At 37.6% G+C, this 26,871-nt stretch overlaps 1 long non-coding RNA gene across 1 annotated transcript in view; it reads right to left on the bottom strand.

Annotated features, from left to right (window-relative positions):
* LOC147035179 (uncharacterized) overlaps positions 1-25,954 on the bottom strand; it is a 33,213-nt gene extending 7,259 nt beyond the window's left edge. Inside the window, exons 1-2 of the long non-coding RNA XR_015061608.1 lie at positions 25,816-25,954; positions 25,115-25,219 (exon numbers count right to left, since the gene is read on the bottom strand). This is a non-coding gene — a long non-coding RNA (uncharacterized LOC147035179). The remainder of the gene's footprint in view (positions 1-25,114; positions 25,220-25,815) is intronic.
* Positions 25,955-26,871: the final 917 nt, after the last annotated feature.

Below are 26,871 nucleotides of genomic sequence, written 5' to 3'. Positions count from 1 at the left end.
CTGAATGGATTGGGGCCTTGCGTTGAAGAAAATCGAGAAAGAAATCGAGAAAGTACAGAAATCGAGAAAGAAAGAATACAGTAAGTCGATAAATCGAGAAAAATTTGAGACAGAATACAGTAATGGTCACGATCCGGAAGTCCGGAAGTTAAGTCCTCACTGTCCGGAAGTTTGCACATCACAGTTACGATTATTCGCAATTTAGTTTTAATGGCCAATTATTCAATTAGCGCCAACGTATTTTGCCTTTTCGCAATGTCATCGCAAGGAAAAACACAAAGAGAAGCGAAGAGTGGAAAAAAAAAATGTACGTGCAAACATAAATGCAAATGTGTACGTTCCTTCGCTCTCGTAAATGATGACTGGATTGGGGCATTGTGTTTATCTATAAATGCGCATAAGAAATCGAGAAATTATTAGAATACACTAAGTCATCACTATCCGGAAGTCCTTACGTTGTAACCCATAATGGGGAATGCAGCTGAGGATCTCTTCCCCAACGGCCACGCCTACACAGCAACGTGTCCTGTGATTGGTAACTAAATGGCGCATCGGCCACGCCTATGCAGCAACGTGTCCTGTCATTGGTTGGTAAATAAATGGCCATAACTTGGGAAGCACTTGTCCGATTAATATCAAACCTTGAAAAGGCACAAACTCAGGACCCCAGCAATATATCTGGCAAATTTCAATTAGATCGGACCAGTGGTTGTCGAGAAACAGCAGTCACAGGCACACACACGCGCACACACACACACACACACACACACACACACACACACACACACACACACACACACACACACAGACACACACACACACATATACACACACACACACACACACACACACATACACACACACACACACACACACACACACACACACACACACACACACACACACACACACACACACACAAAGAGATTGCTGGAATTATAGATATATAACTTATTTATTTATGTGACAAATTCTGACAGAGTACAAAAACCTTTTTATTTTCCAACATGCTCATTTGAATCTTAATTTTTAAAACATAAAGAATCCTGAGAAATGTCTTCACTCTCTCCTCCATTTATTTAAGAAAAAAAAAATGTAAAACTTTCATCAAAGTCAATTACACCAACATCATCAATAATATAATCTTTTCCTTCTTTCTCTTCATTATCTCCACTTTCTCGTTTAAATCTTCTCCCTGAAACCGATGTTCATAGTCTTGACGCATATATTTCTAAGAGACTTGCCATTTCCTTGTTTTTCTCCTCTGTGCGTTGAGATTTATTTATTTTCTGTAATACCTTTGATCTTTTTATAATCTCACAGTTTTCGATATTTTTATATTTATATATTCTCTCTCTTTCCTCCCTCTCACTATCCTCCTTCTCTCTCTTCTCCCTCTCCTCCTTCTCTCTCTTCTCCCTCTCTTCTTTCTCTTTTTTCTCAGTTTCTTCAATTCCTTTCTCATCCCTTAGTATCCTTGAATCACTTACACCCCATATAATATCATACATATATTCATCTGGATTACTTGATATTCCTGCTTCCAAAATATTTTTTTTACAACAGGAAACCAATAAAATTTCTTCTGATTTTCTAAAAGAGCCTTACGTTTTCTTAACTTTAAAATTCTTTGATTATTTAACATTTTAGTTAAATCCAAAGTTGTTGGTTTATAAACATCAGTGTAAAGCCAATATTTGATTGAAAATATCTCATTCTTATGTTGTAGAACATATTATTTATTAAAATACTAAATACCCTTTTGTTGAAGGTATGCTTGGACACAGAAATGATAATTTTCTTGAAGCCTTCTTGCTGTCATTTATGTATCAGAAATATATGACAGATTAATATAATGACAGGAAACACCTCCCCATCTTCCCAGAGTTAAATCAGTTTGCATTCCCTTACTTATTATATATAATCCTGTTCTTTGTGTTTTCATGATATAAACTATGGCAACACCATTATTGATTTTACCCTTATTAAATTCTTTTGTTTGTTGTTTGCTAATGGTGCTTCCACAAAACTCATTCTCTATACCAAGTGGATAATATTCTTCCTTACGAGACTGATTTATTTGTTCCAGGCCTTCTAGGTTAATTTTAAGAGACCAACTGTACCCAAACTCATTCATATTATATCCCCATTGTTCTATTCTTTATAAAATTGTATTGTAATTGGAACTGTGAATTCTGTATGACCCGGAGATAAAATCAACACTTCTGTATCTTTGGAATACACGGCTGTTTTATTTAAGGATATATATTGTGATAAATCACTTAATCTCACCAAGTCATTCGCGTCAGTCGGGCTTGGATAATTTATTAATTTATAAACATTTTTCATATTAATATTTTTTGCTGCACTATATTTCTGTCGTTCAGCCTGTGCCTTTGTGTAAAAATTTGATGAATCAATAACCAGTTCTTGGGATACACCAAAGATAGAACCATCTTTACCAACTTAAGTCATTTATATGAGATGAAATATGTCATTAGAATTTTTATTTTTGTTGAGTTGAAATAACACATAGAGACATAATTGACCACAACACTTTGAATTTAATTCTTGGACTTGAATTGTTTGATAAACACCATTCTGTAAGAATTTTATGACTTCAACAGGTGGTGGAAGACTTTAACTATCAAAATAATAATTGTCTTGACTATTAAAAATACAAACCCAATGAGAACCGTTCCCATTATTATCTTCTAAGTTCATAATGATATTCTTTGTACGTTTAGACACGTTTGTTAATTCATCTCTCATATAAATAACCACGTTATGAATTTTTAATTTCTTACAATACTTGACAAGTTCCAAATTTGATGTTGTATTCTTTCCAAATTCTTTAAACCACTCTTCAATGCTCATTTATTTATTAGAAAGATATAATCCATTACCCCTTTTAGTTAATTTTACACCTGCTTGTGCGAAAGAAGAAAGCATATCTCCAACTAACAATCTCGCTTTATTAGGTAAGCTTTCAAGTTTTTCAGCAAAATATACAATTACACCACTTCCACTAATTTGTTTCTCCAACTCTTTGTTATGTCTTTCCAATTCTTTTTGAGCCCGGAGTTGAGCCTTCCTTTCGTTGGCAGTTTTCACCACTGCTGAAATACCACCCGTCAATGCTCCAGGCGCCGTCAAACACCTGTCAAAACTTAAACCAGCAAATAAAGGAATTAGAAATGGGAGAAATCCTCCACTCATCTCTCTTATTGAATATTTCTAAAACATTGGTTTTGACATTTTAATTTTAAGTGAGTCAGTATCGTTCAAGATTTTCACCTGTTCTCTTGTGAGCAAAACATCAATTCTTACTGCTCCTTTTCTTTGAATTGTATTAATATTAATCATACAAGGCTTTTGATTTTGAATACAACATGTTAGTTTATGAAGATTGATTGATTAACATATACCCCAGTTGGCACTTTACTACTCATTTATTTATCAAAAAAATTATGTGAGACTAATCATAACATCATTATCTGTATTAATCTGTAATTCTGTTTCTTCCAAAAGCAAACAATATGTATCAACTTCTTCACTCTCTCCTCTTTCAATGTATAGGGAAGTATCCACTCGATTAGACTTTATAGTTTCCTTTTGAGCACTCAGGTCAATCGCACAGATTGCATACAGACTTTTAAATGCTGTCATATCCAAAATGGGTTCTTTATTTCCATTGCATTCACACACCTTTTGGTAAGACTTGTATGCTTCAGCATAATCATTTTTTCCCCAATTAATTTCCAATCTATCTCTTGGATAAAATGTTCCATCTAGAGAAATGCGAAGTTGTTTCACCTTAGCATTATCACTCAACACATTATTCTTATCAGTCGCAGTATCACCATCTGTTTTTTTTTTTTATGAGCCACAGATATCGTGGCTTTTCTTCCAGAACACCCAAATTCCGCGTGCAAGTGGTTTGGTTCAGTTTAACATGTTTGCATCTTCTTTTAAGGAATGATACATTGAGTGGTTTCTTTGAGTTAAGTCTTCCATTCAACATCTCTTCTGTTTTAAGATCAGGAGTATATCCACTAATATACCAACTAATTTCATCAATTAGAAATTTATTCTGACCACAAAAGCATTAGCCACACCAAAAAGCAATGTATTTTCATTATCATTCCTTCGCAGTTAAAATCTAATTTTAAGACCATACAGAACTTTATCATGATCACAAAATCCAAATATACCTTTATGAGGAACTGCCACAGTAAAACTATTACCTGTTTTTGTATCATCATTGTACATTCCTTTCCTTTGACTATATCCAGGGTATGTGTTTGTTCCCGTTGCCATATCAGCAATAAAACCTTCGACAGCCCCTTTCCCATTCTATCACTAAATGAATACAGTGTAAATTTCATCATTCTAGATGTAGCGGAGACATAATCAACCACTTCAACTTCTTGTGTTCCAATATACAAACAAACACTTTCAAACATTTTCCAGAAGAAATAATTTACGAGTGTAGCATTTGTGTTATTCGCAGCCTTAGTGAATGTAAATTTACACAACAAGAAACTTTCGGCAAGATTCAAATAAGTTTGTTGATTATTAATTTCAAAAATTTTGTTCCATTTGCATTCCAGTCTGTTGCAGTTATTGCATTTACCTTGAAGTCGTCTTCTTTTTTAGTAGAGTTTGAGAGACAATGGTATCATCCAAATCATAGATACTATCAATTGCTTCCATACTTGTATATATTTCGGAAAAAAGATGTTAAAACTTTTGAAACCCTGACCCAAGTATTTGAATTATTTTCTGTCGTTCTTGGGAGACAACTGAGTTTTGCCTTTCTTAATTTCTTTTATTGCTTGCAATTTATGAGATTCCTTTTTGGCATCTTTTATACTCTTTATAGCACCTGCTACATTTCCCACAGCAGAAGCAGTTGAACCAATTAGGTCTTTATGTTTAAGAATAGTTGAACCGATACCCATTAGAGTATCAATTATCCCATCTCCTTTTTTTTCTAAATTGATGTCCTATACCCCTTTGTCTCTTAGGTTTATAGTATCCTCAACCAAGATACATACCTTCACCCTTGTAGTATGGGGAAAGAAACATCTCCTTGTAATTATTTTATATTTTCCCAACTCGTGTTTCCTCACAATAACCATCGTATTTATTTTTTGGAAAACTTCACGTAGGTGAATTCTGATGGAAATAATTTCTCCATGAAAAGAAATCATGCGATTATCTTGGTTTGTTATCCTAAAATTTACTCTGTATATGGTTTTTCCTGACACAGGTCGATAAAGCAGATTTTTGGGTTCCATATTGAATTTATAACCAATTGGGGTTGAGTATGCGCTGAATGAAAATATTGTATTTGTTTTTATTCCATCATTATAAGCACTATCAATCAAATCACACTAAATTAATTCCGAATTTATTCCTGAGGATATTTGAATGACATTATCACTGTAAAACGTCTCATTAGTTTCAATCTTTTTTGAGGAGAAATTAAATAAATCTCTAAATGAATTATCAATTGTGAAATCACCCTTGTAGTTATTGTTAAGTTGAATCGTTGATTTTGAAGTATGTTTTTGAACATCTATAACAACATTTTTGGTTCATCATCCTGTTCTTTCATAATGCGAGCAATTTCGGAAGATATTTGAGAAATCTCATATGCTCCGGGTGAAACTGTTATCATTTTGTATCCACTTCCCAGATAATAACTAAACTTGTCATTTTTCTCGGTGATATTAAATAAGGTATTATAATCTCCATGGACAATAAAGACACCTCATATTCTTTTGTTACCTCAAGTTGTAGTGGGTATGGAAATGAAGGTGTGTGGTTGCTTGTTGTGAAATTAAAATGAAGAATTGTGTTTCTCATCTTATTTAATATGGGATAAAATGTCTTTGTATTAACATTCATTAATTATTTTCATGTTCCTCTACTTCTCTAAAATGGCTAATGCTTCATTAAAACAATTATAATTTCCTGCCTTCTTACTACCTAGCAGCAATAACAGTCTATTAACTAATTGTGATGGGACATTTGGAAGAAAACTAACACCTGAACCAAGGCTACTTAAAGCCTGAATAAATGTGTTTCTCCTTATCATTCTTACTACTTTTACCAGATAGACTAACCCTATAATTAAGAGTCCAGCAGATCAATATACACTCTATCATCCTTATTTTTCATATCCAATGGTTTATCAAAACACTTTGATTCATCCCTCACAGTTGAGCATTGTTTTCCTTATTTTGTTATAAGAAACATTAATCTCAGAGTTTGTTTAACAGGGGGTTGAGCAGAACCTTAATTCATCATTAAATATCAATCCCTTTTCTTGCACAAGATGAAATATTGCTGGTTGTTCTGTTGGAATGAGTCCTGCGTTGGTTTTTGAATCTGCTGAATATTCATTGTTTTCAAGAGCCTTCTCAATATAATCAGGGGGTTGATTAATCTCTTCCAGTTGTTGAAATAATCCTTCATCATCATATTCTAATTCTCCTATATGCTTGAATTCTTCTTCCATCATTTGACTGAAATCTTTTAACATTTGAAGTTTTTTAGGAGTATATTCTGTTGTGGGACTGTGGAAGCATCCATAATTTTTTCTTGGGAAGTTTTTCAAAGTGGTATTAAAAATTTCTCTTGTTTTCTTTCAAATGCTTCTTCACCCGTTAGTTTCTGTCTGCGTTTCTTCTTTATATCTTCCTGTTGTTTTACAACTTTTGAAACCAACTCTTGATGCTCCTTAAATCTTCTTACTCTTTCTTTCCCATCCATTTATTTATTGGAAAATATCATTTACTGAATTGTAAAGGTCAACAGAGAAATTTTCCTTTTCTTCCTCATTAAAGTAGATGTGTTCAAATAAATCCTTTTCTTTAAACATTTCATCAAATCCTTTATTAACATTAATATGAGTTGCAATTTCTTCTTCACTAATACTTGTATCTCTGCTTTTCATACATTTGCGTCAAGTTTCTTCATCAACATCAAAACCGAATGATAAAATCTTAACCCCATTACCACTCAGATGTTAAATAATTTGTCTCATTCCTTCTGGATTAGTTTCAAATAACCCAAGACCACCATATTTTGGATTCTTTAACTCACTCTTACAATGTGAATATTTTGTTTTACCAAGAGAAACCTCCTCAAATATTTGGCCTTCATTCCTCAATCGCATATGTTCCTCGACTGAAATATAGTAATAATCTTCACCTTCTACTTCTCCTGGTCGCATTGCTCTGGTTGTTGTAAATACAATACGAATCACATGGTGGTTTTTTCAGAAAATTTACAATATTTTCATTTGTACTATTCAAGAACGTTGATTTCTGAGTTTTTTTCCAGGAGAAGTTTTACCCACAAGATTTATAATCATAGTTGCCATTTATATCTGTAATTGTTTATAAAATAAAAAATATATATCTTTTAATATCTCACGTCGTTTCACAACAATATATTAATATTTTTCAGTCATGTGCTTCATATAATCCCCAAGTTCCTTTTTACTACATAATGTGGAACAATTGTCTCTCCAATAATTGTTTATGTCTATTGAATTTAACTTGAATAAAATAAAATTATTAGCATTGTTTCTTTTTGAGCAACGAGGGAGTTGAAAGTGTGATTGACGAAGATAAATACAATTACAAGAACAATATCTCCCTCTTGTGTAGTAGCTATCCATTGCGGTTTGGTTTCTCTCATTAACACAATCATCAAAGATAACGAGGTTCTTTTTTGATTTACCAAAATCTTGGGAAGAAGGTATAATCATCCGTATTATCACTAAGAATACAAGTTGTTGGCTTTGATTTATTTTTATATATCTGTGTATCACAAAATAGTTGTATTATATCTTCAATGTTGTAATCGTTTAGTTTGTTTTGAAGTTTAAATAAACAAATTATATCTTCTTTTTGAAGACCAGCATTAAAACCTTATGAGAGTAGTTGATACTCAGGTTGAAAACTCGACTTTGTGAAAATGATTAAATTATCATAATCTAAAAAGTTGGGAGTAAGGAGCATCTTTAAAAGTCAGCAGGTTTTTTTCACATCCACTTGAACCAAGTATGAGACATCTTAATGAATTTGGAAGATTTTTATGGTTGTTAAATTTTATCTTATTTTCCCAAATGGGTAAAAAAAATCATTCATTTATATATTTGGAAAAAAGATTTAAATTTTTTTTTATTGGCTTTTTTAGAAACTCTATGTTTTAACATAAATTCAGGTTTCATTTCAAGATAATCCATTATTTTATTTCAACAATATATTGTGTTGAGATTTCCCTGAAAATGACAATCGTTATTAATATAAATCATCAATCCACGAAACATGTTTGTCATTTGTTCAGTCTCTTCTCTTGTAAGAAACGGTGTATTATCACCCTCATACTTTCATTTCTCGAATCAATCTTGTAAAGTAATTCATTTTTGGTGTAAATCTCAAATAATTATATTCCTTTTTATTGGTTCACGAGCGCCAGCCAGAGTGACCACTATATTCGTTATGTCTGTGTGTCTGTCTGTCTGTCTGTTGGGTAGTCGGTCTATCTACCCTTATTGTCAGGTTTTCCGTCGTTATGTCTGTCTGTTGGGTAGTCTATCTATCTACCCTTATTGTCAAGTTTTCCGTCGTTATGTCTTTTGGGTAGTCGATCTATCTACCCCTATTGTCAGGTTTTCCGTCGTTATGTCTGTCTGTCTGTCTGTTTGTCTGTCCAGGCCAGTACTCCGTTAATCATAGGCCGATTTTGATGAAACCCTGGTGGTAGTTTCATACCATGAGCTAGGTGTGCGTGTTTGAGAACTGCTGCTATGGACCCCTCGGTTGCCTAGCAACAGGCCTTTGAAATTTTCAAAAAAATCTAAAAAAATAAAAATATCGGAATTCAAAAATCAAACTATGATCCTTTGTGGGCAACACATTCAGCCTTCTTGACAAAAAAATTCAGCCCGCTCCCATGAAAACGGTTGGAGAAGATAGGTTTTGAATGAACCCTGGTTGAAAAAATTATATAAAAACGAAGTTCGTTATATCTCAGAGACTATGAGTCAGACATACATGAAACTGGTATGGTAGGTTCATGGTATGTCCTAGTTATGTGTGAGAAAGAACCGTTGCTATGGACGCTGTTGTTGGCTAGTAACAGCTGAAAAACGACTAAATTTGACTTGATCGACTACCCATGTCCGCCTACCGGCTTGTCTGTCTGTTTGTCTGTCCAGGCCAGTACTCCGTTAACCGTAGGCCGATTTTGATGAAACTCTGGTGGTAGGTTCATACCATGACCTAGTTGTGCACGTTTGAGAACCGTTGCTATGGACCCCTCGGTTGCCTAGTAACCGGCCTTTGAAATTTTCAAAAAAATCTAAAAAAATAAAAATATCGAAATTCAAAAATCAAACTATGATCCTTTGTGGGCAACACATTCAGCCTCATTGACAAAAAAATTCAGCCCACTCCCATGAAAACTGTTGGAGAAGATAGACTTTGAATGAGCCCTCGTCAAAAAAAACGAAGTTCGTTATATCTCAGAGACTATGAGTCAGACATACATGAAACTGGTATGGTAGGTTCATGGTATGTCCTAGTTATGTGTGAGAAAGAACCGTTGCCATGGACGCTTTTGTTGGCAAGTAATGGCTGAAAAACGACTAAATTCGACTTGATCGACTACCCATGTCCGCCTACCGGCTTGTCTGTGTGTCTGTCTGTTGAGAGCATAACTCCGTAGACTTTGATCTGATCTTGATGATATTTCGTCAGGTGTTCCATATCACTGTATGGTTGTGTTTTCCTGGATGAGGGCATGCTACACCCATTGTGGGCGGAGCCACGCCCCAAAATAGCCATTTTTAGGGGGTAGTCGGATTAAAAATCTATCTTCTCCTGGGGAATTGACTGAATGGAATGGGTTCTTCGGTATTTGAATAGCAAAATGAATTATCTAAAACTTGTCATTGTCCGATTTTTCATTTTCATCCCAAGGTCAAGGTCACAAGGTCAAAAACTTAGAAAATTGTGAATTTTGACATAAAAATCATATGACCGCCCAAACTTTGAGAGCAAGGATGACAATATTTTTTATACATAATCTTGAGGTCATTCCCCACCTAAAATCTTGAAACCATTTTGCTCCATCTTGAACACCTTGCCCGTGGCACCCCCTTCAAATTTGTTTTTACGCTGATTTCATCAAAGTATGGATAATCCGAGGAGTGTGGAATGCCATATAGCCTATATGATGTTATATTGTCCCTGGAATGTTCCAGAGGAAGTTCAGCACCAAAGGTCATAATCCTTGACCTATGACCTTTAAAGGCTACAAAGGTCAAATTTTCAAAGTTGTGGGAATCAAACAGGGTTTTCAACCTTCTTCGACGAACTAACTCCAATAAGCTATAGCACGTATCCTGTTTCCTTATTTTAATGTCCACAACATTGTTTTGTGACCTTTAAAGGTTATGCAAAGGTCAAATTTTGAAAGTTGTTGAACGAAACTGGGTTTTCCACATTTTGCATCTGTTGATTGAAGGCAACTATATTTAATTATAACTTGGTCAAAAATTATCACATTGTCTCATCCTTGACTTCTGAAACAATTTACATCGTCAAATACCGCTCGTGAACCATTGTCCTCTTCAGACTTGTATTTTTTATTTTCATTAATTAGAAGATAATCACAGAATATACATTGTTTATAGGTTTTTGACTGTGTTTAATCCCTGTCTTTCACCAGCAGGACAATTCTCAAATTTGTCATGTGGAGAATCAGAAAATTCAAGAGGCTCAAAATCTCGTAAACTATTCATATTTATAAATTAAAACTTTACTTCAAACAAAATTCATCCTCGGTTTCATCTTTGGCACTTTCATTGGTGCTTTCACAATCATCTATAAAAATGCTTTTATAACTATCGTTTGAACACAAACTCTCGGAATCATAACTGCCTTCTATTCCAACAGAGATGCGATCATCACTCTCATAATCTTCAAAATCTTCAGTTGAATAATGACTCATTTAATTAGTAGAAAAAACATGACCATCAATATCTATATACTTTTTTTCATCAACAGATTCAAGGACTACATTTTTGATATTAAAGGTAATTTTAAAATGATCCTTAACTACTAGTGAACAAAATGCAATTTCACCTGATATATTAACATCCTTTATTTCATCAGGATTTACATCTTTGGGGTTGTTGAAAAAAATACAAATTTATCCTTGCATATTACAGAAGGTCTTATCTTTTCTTTTTCAAGCTTCATCCATGAGGTTTTTCTTTTTTGATACTTTTTCTTGTTTCATTGCTTTTTCTAGTTTTGAATATATTGCCAGAAGGAGAGGAGAAACTTTTGTTTGAGCTACTTTAATTGATGTTCTTCCAGATAAACTAAAGGCCCTTCCACTGAAGGAAATTGAAGAACTCATATTATTCACCATAATTGTTTTTATCCAATAGTTGTTATATTTATCTTTATTCAATTTTACATCCTCGACATATTTCTCAGTATCTTTTACAAATGAAGAGATTGATTGAAACTTGTCTTTTGTGTATTGATACATTGTATTTATTAAGTGAAAAAAGTTGGTGGATAAAATAGTTTTCAGCACAGATTCATCTACAAATTAAACGGAATTTTCTTCAAGAAAATTTAATTTCAAGCAAAGTTTTGTTGTATAAATATGGTAAATACAACGTACTGCAACATTTGTAATCATGAATATAAATGTTATAAAAAAAACACCTTCAAACCAAACAAACACACATTCAGTCTTTTCAGACAAATATCTCCACTTGACCAAGACACAAAACATTGTGATGGATGTGATAATTATATATATATATATATATATATATATATATATATATATATATATATATATATATATATATATATATATATATATATATATATATACATATATATATATGTATATATATATATATATATATATATTTTTTTTTTTTTAATTATAATAAACACCTTCAATCACGCAAACAGAAGAACAATGAAGAAACAGAAGGTGCCACTAAATTCTCCTTTGAAAACACTGATGGGGCATTTAAAGGACAAATAAAAATTAGATTGTTTCGCTTTCAAGACCCTGGACCATCTTCAATCATTGAAGCTGGTGATATGGTTAAACAAAGTATTGAAACTATAATTAAAAACACATTAAGTGAAATGAAAACATTTAAGTTTTATATGGGAGTAAAATTGAATATGGTAAGAGAAGGTGATGAAACTACTCCCTATAAGAGGACAACCTCTCACTTCATGTCATCATTTCAAGATTTTGGAAGATGTAATGTTTTCGATGAACTCCAGAGACAAGAACAAGATGTTGATAACACTGTAGTAGGTTGTGGATTTGTGATTACAAAAATAATCTTTTTAGATATACACATCTTAAATTCAGATCCTCTTCAAGCTTCTTCTTATATTGATTTACCAAAAGAGATAAAACTAAAAAAGCGGTTGTTAATATTCAAAACAAAGATAATAAATGTTTTCTATGGTCTGTTCTTGCTCACTTCCATCCTCCACTATGGAAACCTGAAAGGGTTGAACATTATAAGAAATACGAGAATAGATTAAATGTTAAAGATTTAACGTTTCCAATGTCATTGAGAGATATTCCTAAATTTGAGAAAATGAATAATCCATCTGTTAATGAATATGGATTAACGGATACAAACAAAGTTCAGATATTAAAAATTTCAAACAACTATAAAAATGATGAAACACAAATTCCCCTTCTCGACTTTCCTTCAAAGGAAAAATCACATTATGCTTTCATCGAAAATTTATCAAGATTAACCAAATCACAACTATACAGGAGAAAATGTAAAATGTATCCTTGTAAGACATGTCTCAACTCCTTTCACACAAAAGAACGATTACATCAACATTCAAAATATTGTGGTAATCATAAATCAACCGTAATCAATTTACCAAAAGCAGGTTCAAACATATCATTCAAAGATTTTAACTAATCTATAAAACATCCGTTTGTGATATATGCTGATTTTGAAAGTATCCTTGAAAATATAGATACTGTTTTTGCAAATCCACATGAATCATACACAAATATATACCAAAAACATACTCCTTGTGGTTTCTGTTATCTATGTATAATTCCAGCAATGTGTGTGTGTGTGTGTGTGTGTGTGTGTGTGTGTGTGTGTGTGTGTGTGTGTGTGTGTGTGTGTGTGTGTGTGTGTGTGTGTGTGTGTGTGTGTGTGTGTGTGTGTGTGTGTGTGTGTGTGTGTGACCACTGTTTCTCGACAACCACTAGTCCGATCTAATTGAAACTTGCCAGATATATTGCTGGGGACCTGAGGATGTGCCTTTTCAAGGTTTGATATTAATCGGACAAGTGTTTCCCAAGTTATGGCCATTTATTTACCAAACCAATGACAAGACACGTTATTGCGTGGACATGGCCGATGGGGGAAGGGAAGCTCAGTCATGTTCCCCATTACGGGTTACAACGTACGGGCTTCCGGAGAGTGATGACTTTGTGTTTTCTAATAATTTCTCGATTTCTTATGCGCATTTATAGATAAACACAATGCCCCAATTTATAATCGTTTTCATATTAGACGGTGCATAAATTTCGGTAACATCAGAGTGCTGGTACGCTCCGAACCAGGAAGTAATTTTTTTTCTCTCTCTTCTCTTCTCTTTTTGTTTTTCCTTGCGACGACATTGTGAAAAGGTAAAATACGTTGGCGCTAATTGAATAATTGGCCATTAAAACCTAAAATGCGAATATCGTAACTGTGATATGCGAACTTCCGGGCCACGCACATATGGGCACGCGAGAGCGAAGAAACGGCCTGTGTGGTTGTTGTTTCTTGCTCGTTGTTGGAATATTTATTTATTCTTTTTTTTTAACGGGCACGTACTAGTTATATCAAATCAGCTGTTGGTGATGAATACAAGTTAGAACTTTATAGAGGAGAAGATGCCTCAGAGGAGTTTGCAAGACGATTGGAAAAAGACTTTCAGACAAAGAGAAATAATGGTTAAAACCTATAAACCATGTCAGTAACAAAGGGAGAGAAAAAGGAATTTAGAAGGAACAAGTGTGAAGACGATGATGGTTCACAAGCGGTATTTGACGATGGAGATTGTTTCAGAAGTCAAGGATGAGACAATGTGATAATGTTTGACCAAGTTATAAAAATGATCAACATGATGCAGCACGGGTGACAGGTTATTAGCTGCAAAATGTCATGTGGTGAATTAACGTGAATTGAGGGACATGACGCGGGATCACATGTTGTGCGTCTCGCGTATAAGGGGAGGTCTCTGCGGCACGAGTGATTGTCCCCGGGGCATTGCTATTGACATCGGCTGTCCACTTGATGCTCGTTAACTGAAGGTGCTCATTGACTGGTGAGAATGGAGATTATATCGAACTCCGTGCTTATGCGGATTGTCTGCAATGGTTAACTGCACATGTATACGTTACTGCTTATGTACTCCTAGCTGAACCTGTATTCCCCGGTGTGCCCACAGAAGCGGCTCCAATCAAATGGAATAAAGCCTAAACTCTGAAGGTTCATCTCTCGCTCTCATTTCAATTTATTCCATTTAATTTTCTCGGCTCTCTCAACCAAAGATGGACAAGATCTACAAACCAGAGAGGTTCGACGCAGACCCGAACGCGACTGACGCAGAAATGAAATGGTCACATTGGTTCTGTTCCTTCTCACACTATCTGACCATCATCGCGGAGGGAGCTGACAAATTTGCCGCTCTCGTGAATCATGTCTCGCCCAGCGTGTACAGGCTCTTCTCGGGGTGCGACACTTACGAAGCAGCGATCGAGGTGCTGCAAGCGCTCTACGTGAAGCCCAAGAACGAGGTATACATACGACATCTTCTCAACACACGCAAGCAAGCAGCCGGGGAGACAATCGATCAGTTCCTGCAAGCTCTGAATCAGCTGGGAAAAGACGGCAGCTTCCGGGCGGTAAGCGCCGAGGAACACCGAAAGGAAGCGACCCGGGAGGCATTCATCCAAGGACTCAGATCAGCCCACATACGGCAACGCTTACTAGAGAAAGCGCAACCCACTCTTGACAAGGTAGTCGATCAGGCTCGAGCGATGGATACGGCTCAGCAGCAATCCGAGTCATTTGGGACACCGATGCTGCTCATGAACGCTGCTACGATGGGAACCCAAGGAACCCCACTGGCACAGACACAGCCAGACATAGGGGATGGAGAAACACCCGAGGAGCCGGATACCCAGACCTCGTCAAACTCCTCAGCAACTGCTCCGGTTGGTAAATGCTTCTTTTGTGGGTACAAAAGGCATCCTCGTCAAAAATGTCCCGCCAGAGATGCCACATGCATGAATTGCGACAAGAAAGGGCATTATGCCAGGGTATGTAAATCTACTCTAAGGAGAAATAAACCCACTTCTGCGGCTCTCTACTCGCAAAATAAATTGACTGCAGCCTCCCGGGAATCTATCCAAGGCTATCATCAACGTACGAATTAACGGGCATATGGCTGAGGCACTGATTGATACCGGTAGCTCTGAAAGTTTCGTCAACAGCTCGCTAGTGAAGGGCAGGAAATGGGTAATCCACCCGACTGACAATACGGTATGCATGGCCGCCACCTCACTACAATCCCGCGTACGAGGGTACTGCAATGTTGAATTGGACGTAAAAGGGTACACGCATCGGGATGTAAAGGTGCTGGTGCTTCGTGATTTGTGCGCAGACGTAATTCTGGGTCATAATGTCCTCAAGCAGCACACGAGCGTCGAAATACCCTTTGGAGGAAGCAAGCCTCGTCTAATTTTAAATGCGTTGACCACCGCGGAGGTGACGTCCCCCCAGCTGTTCGCTAACTTGTCGCCGGTCTGCAAACCGATAGCGATCAAATCGCGGCGATATACCACTGCTGACATGAATTTCATCACTTCGGAAACCAAGCGATTACTGGAGGAGGGGATTATAGAACCGAGCGATTCGCCATGGCGCGCACAGGTGTTAGTAACCAGCAGTCAGAACCATAAGAAACGGATGGTTGTCGATTATTCCCAAACGGTCAATCGCTTCACCCAACTCGACGCCTACCCCCTGCCGCGCATAGATGAGATGGTCGAACGCGTGGCCAATTATAAGGTATTCAGTACCATCGACTTGCGAAGCGCCTATCATCAAATTCCCATCCGAGAGGAAGACAAACCTTACACTGCATTCCAGGCAGGGCGGCGCCTCTACCAGTTCAGAAGGATACCATTCGGTGTCACGAATGGAGTAGCTTGCTTCCAACGGGTTATGGACGACATCATCTCAGATGAAAACCTCGAAGACACTTTTGTTTACGTGGATAATGTCACAGTGTGCGGTAAGGATCAGAGGGAACATGATAGGAATCTGGACAGATTCTTGAGCATTGCTAGAAAATATAATCTGACTCTCAACTACGAGAAATGCGTATTCTCGGCAAGGTCAATTGACCTTCTCGGCTACACAATAGCCGACGGCACAATTAAGCCTGATCCTGAGCGATTGCGCCCGCTCCGTGAGCTTCCACCACCTCAGGACTTGCAAACAATGCGCCGGGTGATCGGGATGTTCGCTTACTATGCAAGATGGATTTCGCAATACTCCGAGAAAATACATCCCCTAGTGCATTGCAAAAACTTTCCACCAGATGCCGCTGTCGTAAGAGCTTTCCACAATCTCAAGGATGATATCAGTAAGTCCGTGGTTTTATCGATCGACAGCTCGGTGCCCTTCGTGGTGGAGACCGACGCTTCAAATCACGCCATAGCTGCTACACTTAATCAGTCTGGGCGGCCGGTCGCGTTCTTCTCGAGAACTCTCTCTAGAAGCGAGCAGAGACACTCAGCGATAGAGAAGGAAGCGTACGCCATCGTTGAAGCGCTGCGGAAATGGAGACATTATTTACTGGGAAACCACTTCACGCTCGTTACGGACCAACGATCCGTGGCATTCATGTTTGATGGGAAAAATAACGGGAAAATTAAGAATGAAAAAATTATGAGATGGCGGATAGACCTAGCTTGCTACAGATACGACATTGTTTACCGGCCCGGGAAAGAAAACCCTGCTGCAGATACCTTCTCCCGGGTCTACAGTTCGGCAACAATCAGTCAGGCTTTGCAAGACCTCCATGTGTCTCTGTGCCACCCAGGGGTAACCAGGATGGCACATTTCGTACGCAGACAAAATCTTCCCTATTCTGTTGAAGATATTAAACAAATGAATGCTTCATGCCCTGTTTGTGCTGAACTAAAACCCAGATTCTATGGCGCGGCATCTGGCAGACTGATCAAGGCTACTTCCCCTTCGAGAGACTAAACATCGACTTCAAAGGGCCCCTGCCGACCGAAACAGACAACAGATACATATTCACCGTTGTTGATGAATATTCAAGGTTCCCTTTCGCGTTTCCGTGCTCGGATATGACCTCGGGCACTGTCGTAAAATGTCTCTCTGACCTCTTCGCTATGTTTGGGAGACCTTCGTACATACATTCAGACAGAGGGCCGTGTTTCATGTCGGCCGGGCTAAAACAATTCCTATTAGAGCACGGCATAGCAACTAGTCGAACGACGGGTTACAACCCACAGGGAAACGGGCAGGTGGAACGGTATAATGGAGTTATTTGGAAAGCCGTAACTCTGGCGCTGAAATCGAGAGGACTGGGCCCCGAGCGATGGGAGGTTACTCTTCCCGACGCTCTGAATTCCATACGCTCTTTGCTCTGCACGTCCACAAATGCCACTCCTCACGAACGTATGTTTACTCACCAACGACGTTATGTTGACGGTCAAACGGTGCCCAACTGGCTGACCCACCCCGGTACAGTGTTCATGAAACGCCCGGTACGACAAAGCAAGTATGAACCGCTGGTGGAGGGGTCGAACTCATTGACACTAATCCAGAGTATGCTCATGTCAGGCTCCCGGATGGCAGGGAGACCACTGTGTCGGTTCGCCATCTGGCTCCCTCAGGTACTCCTCCCGCCGGTACACCACCTTCTGGTACTCCTCCTTCTGACATTTCCCCAGGAACTCCGCCAGGCGACGGGGCTGCCGCGTTCCACCCGAGAGCGATCGAGGAGTCATCCCCGGCACAAGTCGAGGCTCACCAAGAGGATCGGGAGTCTCCCTCAAGTGAAACTGCCGTTTACTCCCGGAGAGGTCGACGAATAAGGCCCCTCGACGACTCAATCTGTAAAGGGGATTATCGGCATTCTCGCTGCTCATGCTCCTATATGCCCATTATATCATATATCGATGCTCATTTCCATGCTCCTACAACTCAAAATAATCACTGCTTGGCATGTATGCTTCTGTAGATCTATTAGTCCGCGTTGCTTGAAATGTATACTCCTATAGTGCTAAAGCAATCATGGTGTGTAAGATGGGCCCCTAGTTACATTTTAAAGGTGGGGAGAATGTGGTGAATTAACGTGAATTGAGGGACATGACGCGGGATCACATGTTGTGCGTCTCGCGTATAAGGGGAGGTCTCTGCGGCACGAGTGATTGTCCCCGGGGCATTGCTATTGACATCGGCTGTCCACTTGATGCTCGTTAACTGAAGGTGCTCATTGACTGGTGAGAATGGAGATTATATCGAACTCCGTGCTTACGCGGATTGTCTGCAATGGTTAACTGCACATGTATACGTTACTGCTTATGTACTCCTAGCTGAACCTGTATTCCCCGGTGTGCCCACAGAAGCGGCTCCAATCAAATGGAATAAAGCCTAAACTCTGAAGGTTCATCTCTCGCTCTCATTTCATGTCAAAAACCCGGTTTCGTTCAACAACTTTCAAAATTTGACCTTTGCATAACCTTTGAAGGTCACAAAACAATGCTGTGGATATTAAAATAAAGAAACAGGATATGTGCTATAGCTTATTGGAGTTAGTTCGTTGAAGAAGGTCGAAAACCCGGTTTGATTTCCACAACTTTGAAAATTTGACCTTTGTGAACTTGAAAGGTCAAAGGTCAAGGATTATGACCTTTGGTGCAAAACTTCCTCTGCAACATTCCAGGAACAATATAACGTCATATAGTCTATATGGCATTTCGCACTCCTCGGATTATCCAGACTTTGATGAAATCATTGTAAAACAAACTTGAAGGGGGCGCCATGGGCAAGGTGTTCGAGATAGAGCAAAATGATTTCAAGACTTTAGGTGGTGAATGACCTCAAGATTATGTATAAAAAATATTGTAATTCTAGCTCTCAAAGTTTGGGCGGTCGTATGATTTTTATGTCAAAATTCGCAATTTTCTAAGTTCGTGACCTTGTGACCTTGACCTTGGGACGAAAATGAAAAATTGAGCTCCTTGGGGCTATGCAGGTGCCATTGGCCTAACCAAACACCGAAACCCCTGCCAGATTCGACAAACCCCCTCAGAGAAGATGGATATTTATGTCAAAATTCGCAATTTTCTAGGTTCGTGACCTTGTGACCTTGACCTTGGGACGAAAATGAAAAATCGAGCTCCGTGGGGCTATGCAGGTGCCATTGGGCTAACCAAATACCAAAACCCCTGCCAGATTCGACAAACCCCCTTGGAGAAGATGGATTTTTATTTTAAAATTACGCAATTTTCTAAGTTCTTGACCTTGTGACCTTGACCTTGGGACGAAAATGAAAAATCGAGCTCCATGAGGCTATGCAGGTGCCATTGGGCTAACCAAACACCGAAACCCCTGCCAGATTTGACAACCCCCCTTGGAGAAGATGGATTTTTACGTCAAAATTCGCAATTTTCTAAGTTCGTGACCTTGTGACCTTGACCTTGGGACGAAAATGAAAAATCGAGCTCCATGGGGCTATGCAGGTGCAATTGTGCTAACCAAATACTGAATCCCTGCCAGATTCGACAAACACCCTCGGAGAAGATGGATTTTTATGTCAAAATTCGCAATTTTCTAAGTTCATGACCTTGTGACCTTGACCTTGGGACGAAAATGAAAAATCGAGCTCCGTGGGGCTATGCAGGTGCAATTGGGCTAACCAAATACCGAATCCCTGCCAGATTCGACAAACCCCCTCAGAGAAGATGGATTTTTATGTCAAAATTCGCAATTTTCTAAGTTCATGACCTTGTGACCTTGACCTTGGGACGAAAATGAAAAATACTTCCGAGCGGGAGTGCCGGTCATCTCTGCCAGAGGTCGAAAGTAACTCTGTGCCAGACTGGAATAGGAGCATTTCATAAAGTACGTACGCTCTACTTCAGGGTTTCAAAACCACCCACCCCCCTCTGTATGCAGGCTTCGTGATCACCCACCCACCCCCTCATACATCGCTAATCGCTTGCAAAGCCAGCAGTTCCTTATGAACCGAAGTTTGTAAGTCGTGACAATGCAGTCCCTAGCGGTGTAATTTACCTTTTTCTTTTAATATCACAGCACGTCATTTCTGAAAATAAAAGTACAAATTGACATTCAAGACAATGTTAATGTCATAAATGAAAGCAAGTGTGCATATAAACTTGTGTTCCATTGTTTTAGTTAAATCTGACAAAAGCTTCAAATGTAATATTTGTCTGAGAGAGTTCCGGTTGTTAATTTAATACTTTTATTTTTGTGTGTACTTTATCAACGGCCCATACGGGGAATCAGAGCGAAGTTTAAAGGGCTATAAAATCGGAACGAGAGCAAATTTCAAAAAAATGGCTCGTGTTGTTCTAGATAATAGTCCGTAGTATCTGAATCACGAATAACATTTGATCTCTCTTGATAAATGAGGGAGGCGACACGATTTGAAATCGATGATTTTCACAACTTTAACAGCCTTGTGACATTGACCTCGACCTTGGACGACCTTGAAATTCATATCATCATGTATGTCTCATCGCCCTCTATCCATTGCACTATTGGTTATTTGTCTACACTCGGTTTGATTGTGGATGGACGGGCGGACAGACTTAGAGACTGTTATTATTAGGTCATCTCTACTGAGATGATAGAGATGACCTAAAAATCGAGCTCCGTGAGGCTATGCAGGTGCCATTGGGCTAACCAAATACCGAAACCCCTGCCAGATTTGACAAACCCCTCTGAGAAGATGGATTTTTATGTCAAAATTCACAATTTTCTAAGTTCGTAACCTTGTGACCTTGACCTTGGGACGAAAATGAAAAATCGAGCTTCGTGGGGCTATGCAGGTGCATTTGGGCTAACCAAATACCGAAACCCCTGTCAAATTTGACAAACCTCCTAGGAGAAGATGCAAATTGAAATTGGCTACTCCCTAAAAACATGTTTTTTTGGGTGTATCTCCGCTCATAATGGGCGCACCATGCCCATTGTCAGGAAAACAAAAGTAGATCATGATATAAACCTCCCACTAAAATTTTATCATGATCGGATCAAAACCCACAGAGCTATGCTTGGGGCAGACAGACATACATACAGACAGACAGACAGACAGACACACCAATAACGAATATAGTGGTCACTTATTTTTTTTTCATGAAAATATTTTTTCGTGAACCAACAGTATCTGTCATATTTGTGAGGAGAAAATTGAGGGAGAGGTCAAAGATCGGGATCATTGTCATCTTCAATGCTCACTATGACACACATCTATTTATAAATGAACTTTCAAAGACATCTGGAGATATTTCTGCCATTCCTCACACTGATCAAAAATACATCTCATTTACAAAAACAATTCATACATCCCTCATAACCCATATCAGATTGCTTGACACGTACAAGTTTATGGCAAGTCCATTATCTGACTTAGCATCAAGTATTAAAAACTTACTGAATCTTAAATCACATTTGTCAAATCAAGAAGAGATTGATCTCTTATCACAAAAGGGAATATATCTGTATGACTACATCGATTCATTTCAGAATATTAAAGAAAAACAACTTCCTTCAAGATAAAGTTTCTCTTGCAAGTTGAATAAAACTCATATTTCCAATAGAAATTATACACTAGCTAAAAAGGTTTGGGAGAATTTTAAGATTAAGAATCTTGGAGAATATCATGATTTGTATCTTAAAATTGATGTCTTTTTATTGGCTGATATGTTTGAAAACTTTTCGAACAGTCTGTCATAATAAAAATTATTATGGATTAGACCCCACTCACTATTACACAGCCCCGGGTTTGGCTTGGAGTGCTATGTTAAAAGTGACAAAACATAATTTGGAATTAATCAGTGATATAGATATGCTTTTAATGATGGAGAAGGCTAAAAGAGGAAGAATATCTCAAGTATGTTCCAAGAGATATGCTAAAGCAAATAACAAATATCTTCCTGATTATAATAAGAATGAGGACAACTCTTACCTGATGTATTATGATACTAACAATTTGTATGGGTGGGCTATGTCTCAATCTTTACCTTATGAAAAACTTAAATTGGTTAAAGAAAAACATTACGAAAACGTTTTACAAGACATTGTTGTCTCCTCTCAAGAAGAATTGGATGAAGCTGAAGTTGGATATTATTTTGAGGTTGATTTAATCTCTCCATAAGAACTTCATAACAAACATAAAGAACTACCTTATGTCCCTGATAAAGAAAGTCCAAGAAAAGAATGGTTAAGTGATTACCAACAGTCATTTAATATAAAAGGTAAATCTTCAGAAAAACTACTTACTACATTAAATGATAAAGAAAGTTATGTTTTGCATCAACGGAACTTGAGACAATATTTATCTACTGGGTTGAAAGTGAGGAAAATTCATAGGATTTTGAAATTTGAACAAAGTCATTGGTTAAAGAAGTATATTGATTTTAATACAAAAAGGAGAACAGAACCAAAAACAGATTTTGAGAAGGACTTTTAGAAATTAATGAATAATGCTGTATTTGGAAAGACTATGGAAAATGTTAGGAATTGACAAAACATAAGACTTGCTACATCTTGGAAACAGGCTTCAAAGTTAATTAATAGACCAAGTTTTGAACAATCGGAGGTGTTTTCAGAGAACTTTTGTGCTTTTAATTTGAAAAAAGAGAGTATTGAAATGGATAAACCTATTTATATAGGAACATCTTTTCTTGACTTGTCAAAGTAGTTCATGTATGACTATTACTATAATAATTTAAAATCATAGTATAAGGATAATGTGTCATTGTTATATATGGATACAGATAGTTTTATATGAGAATTAAGACAAGTGATGTATTTGAATATATGATTTATAATATTGATATATATGATACAAGTAATTATCAGTCATGTGATGTGTTGTTTTCATCAAAGAATAAAAAGGTTATTGGTAAGTTTAAAGATTAATTGGGTGGGAAGGTCATGAGTGAATTTATTGGATTGAGATCAAAGTCTTATGCTTTTACGTATATTGATAATAATGACATTGAAAGGTGTGATAAGAAGCTAAAGAGAATAAAGAAAAATATAATCAAGGAAACAATAAACTTTAAACATTATTACAACTGTTTAACCTTGAAGAAGGAAGACTACAAAAAAATGAATACAATAAGAAGTTATAAACATCAATTATATACAGAAGAGATAAATAATAAAGCATTAGGAGCTTTTGATGATAAAAGATATAGTTTAGAGAATGGACTCAATAGTCTCCCTTATGGTTTATAAGTATGTGTTAAGATATTGGGTTGGAATTTTAACAGGCTACCACTGTCTTTTTACTGATTTATAAATGATAGAACCAAGCAATAACCAAACCAAAGAGTGGAGATGTAATCAGCCTTGGTATTTAAATGGGAAACATAAAGAATGTGAGACATATCAAATAAGTCTGATTGAAGAAATAACCGTGGTAAAAGTCTATAAAACAAATAAGCGATTAAATTTAATTTCAAATAGGTTGGAGGATGTAAAGAAAAAAATTAATATCCTTGAATGGACTGAAACCTTTGATGGTTATCAATTGAACAATGGAAAAACAATTTACTACAATCTCAAAATGATATGTGGCTCAGGAGGTGGTCAAATAAGAGCATTAAGAGAAGTTTATCATTTCATTTCTGCTCAACAAAGACACTTAAACAGAGAACTAATTTCCCAGTTTTTCTTTGTGAATATACTCGATGGAAATGAATGATATAAGAAAATCAAATTATTCCTAAAGTAGAACATGGACAAGTATTCGTTGGTTCGTTCTTTGAGCGGAATGAAAATATGAAAGCGAAGAAGTACTTCAATCAGGAAGTCTCAATCTTTCATCCTCTCAATTTTACATTTGCTTGTATGGGAGGGAAGGGGATAGGTGGGGAGAAAATGAGTCTCCTATTTTGGGCTTTTGGGGCTTGGATCAGAAAGTTTTTCCCTTTTCCCCCATTCATTTGAATGGGCATCCCAGAAACCCCATTTATCATCTACTGTTGTTTGTTTCAATGGCAGACCACAATCTTCAACTAACAGCGCTCCCGATACAATTACTGGAAACCAGTGATTGGAATGATTAGTATTTTTATTAATTTTGTTTTGCTGTAGAAACACATTTGTAAATTGGAATGAGTACTATCCTTCCAGCAACTAACTCTGAACCCCATATCCTATACCATCAAAACCTACAACAGTGGCATCATGCTGGGAGCTGGGAGCCATACCACCTTCCAATTACACTTCAGGTCACATGACATCCTGATGTAGATAAATATTTTATTGCTCCATTATAACAAGATCACAATCCTGGAACACCCTTCCAAGTACCATCACAAACAAACATCCAACAGAGGCCTACCACAATTCCAGCGAACACACAGACGGTGGCCCAACGCTTGCACAATGTAGGATGGCTGACATTGTCCCGAAGTCACTCATTCTCTTTTTATATGAACAAACAAAGAAATTCTGAACCCAAACATGAATTTGTATTCCCAGCCCTCAGTTCAACGGCAGATTAAATGCTGCCCACATAATAAAACAAACAGATTGTGCCAAAATAAACTGCTCACCAAAAGCATAATGAATATAGAGAAATGTCTCTCCAACACTGATCATCAGAAGTGAAGGCTGATATGATAAATGACATAATAAGTGATTAAGTGCTGTGAAAGTTGTGTGAGGTTAATAATGAAGTGCATCGTTTCAAAAACAAGTACCTACCTGGCCTGCACCTTTTGGCGCTTAATGTAACCTGGAGTGATTGTCTCACTTTGCTTGAATTGTTTCACCCCAGTACCCAGGCCTTCCAAACCAGCTCCAGGAAGTCTAGAGTGACAACACTTCACATCATTGATTATCCCACAAAAGTTGTCCAAATTGTTTACCGTGAAGACTACTGGTGAAACTTGGCCAGTTGACTTGCATAAAGCTCTATCAAAACACAATCAGTTTAGACAATGCATGAGTGCTTTAAAAAAACAGGCCTGCCACCTTTTTCACAGGGATCTTCAGATGGAAAACAAGATTATACAAAGAGAGTAACATATCCCATGAATGAATTTTAAAGAAGTAAACAAATACATTAAATACAAATCAGCAAGATGATTATGGTAGTGTTCACGACTGAGCTGTCGGGGTTGCGTTCAACCCTGGATTGGATGGGACTGAAACCAAATGCCATTCTGGTGCATGAGATTACAATCAACGAAGATAACCAAGGTGATTGCAGCAATTTTAATTGATTTCCATTGAAACAGACACAAAAAAATACCCCCACCACCTCTTTATTGTGCAATTTTCAAATACTGTATGTCTTCATGAAATGTGTGGTTAAAAAAGAGGATTAAACATTCACAAATGTCACTTACATTCAATAAATATGTTACACAAAATGTGAACCACAAGATTGGCAGAACACATACCCATCCTGCGTTTCCATATTCACGGTGAGTTGATTTGCTCTGCGTCTGATTAACGTCGGTTTGAATAACCTTGACAGTTCACTTCCCTATTACCTTTATACTTGTCATCCACCTGTCCCTCCTACTGCTCTTCGCAACCCCAAACAAGCCAATGCCCTTTCTTCAGTGCAATTGGCAGCCCAACCCCTCGACAATTCGAACCAACATTAGCCAATCGCATTCCAAACAGCAACAAGAGGCACCGCCCCCTTTACCCAAGCAATGCAAACACTGTACGAAAGTTATTCAACACTCGGCACTGTTTCTTGAAGTTGGCACCTTTCCCATGCCAACCAGGTTTTAAATATTCCCGTTGAGCCGTTACAGTTCATAGCAGAGGAATGTGCTCATGTATAGTGACATAAGGGTTTTATTGTTCAAGCAATGAATGTTCCATTTACAATATTATCGTAGAGTCAATTTTCTTTTAAAAACAACACGTGAGGGTTTTACATGCAACTCCACAAGTACGAACATGGTTCCACTCTCAAATCGTGTCATGTGGACATTTCGTACAGGCTGTACATGTTCTGTTCTTTTTCTTTAACAGCCAATGTTACCCCCCCCCCCCCTTTCTCGTGGGGTCACCCGGGTTAAGCTTGGCCTTACCAGGCCTGACGTTCAACGAGTTGGAACAGGAATTTGGAATTTGGCCATGGTGCCGGCGATGCTCACCTACTCTTCACGAAGGACACCATTGGATCTATAATGTCCAAAGTCGTCCAGCAATGAATGCTGGCAGACGGGACGCTTGTTTAACGTCCATCCGAGGGACAGCACAAACATTGATGAATCACCCTGCCTGTGAAATACTGGACTGACAGATTATAACTCGGTTATCGAATCTGACAGAATCGAATCAAGCCCAGGCAAGACAGCTTAGAGACAGGTGTGTGTCCCTCTATCCTGTGAGCTCACATTGCCTTACTGCACACAATAATATAATTAATAACAGCCATATTTCTTGAAGATGTGGTTGTTCAATTGCAGATTATTATCGACCTTTATAAAACACAG

This window comes from Eptatretus burgeri, chromosome 1 (assembly GCF_056783735.1).
Source record: "Eptatretus burgeri isolate ZD-2024b chromosome 1, Ebu_testis_v1, whole genome shotgun sequence".
NCBI lineage: Eukaryota > Metazoa > Chordata > Myxini > Myxiniformes > Myxinidae > Eptatretus > Eptatretus burgeri.
This window is presented reverse-complemented; position numbering and strand designations above follow the sequence as displayed.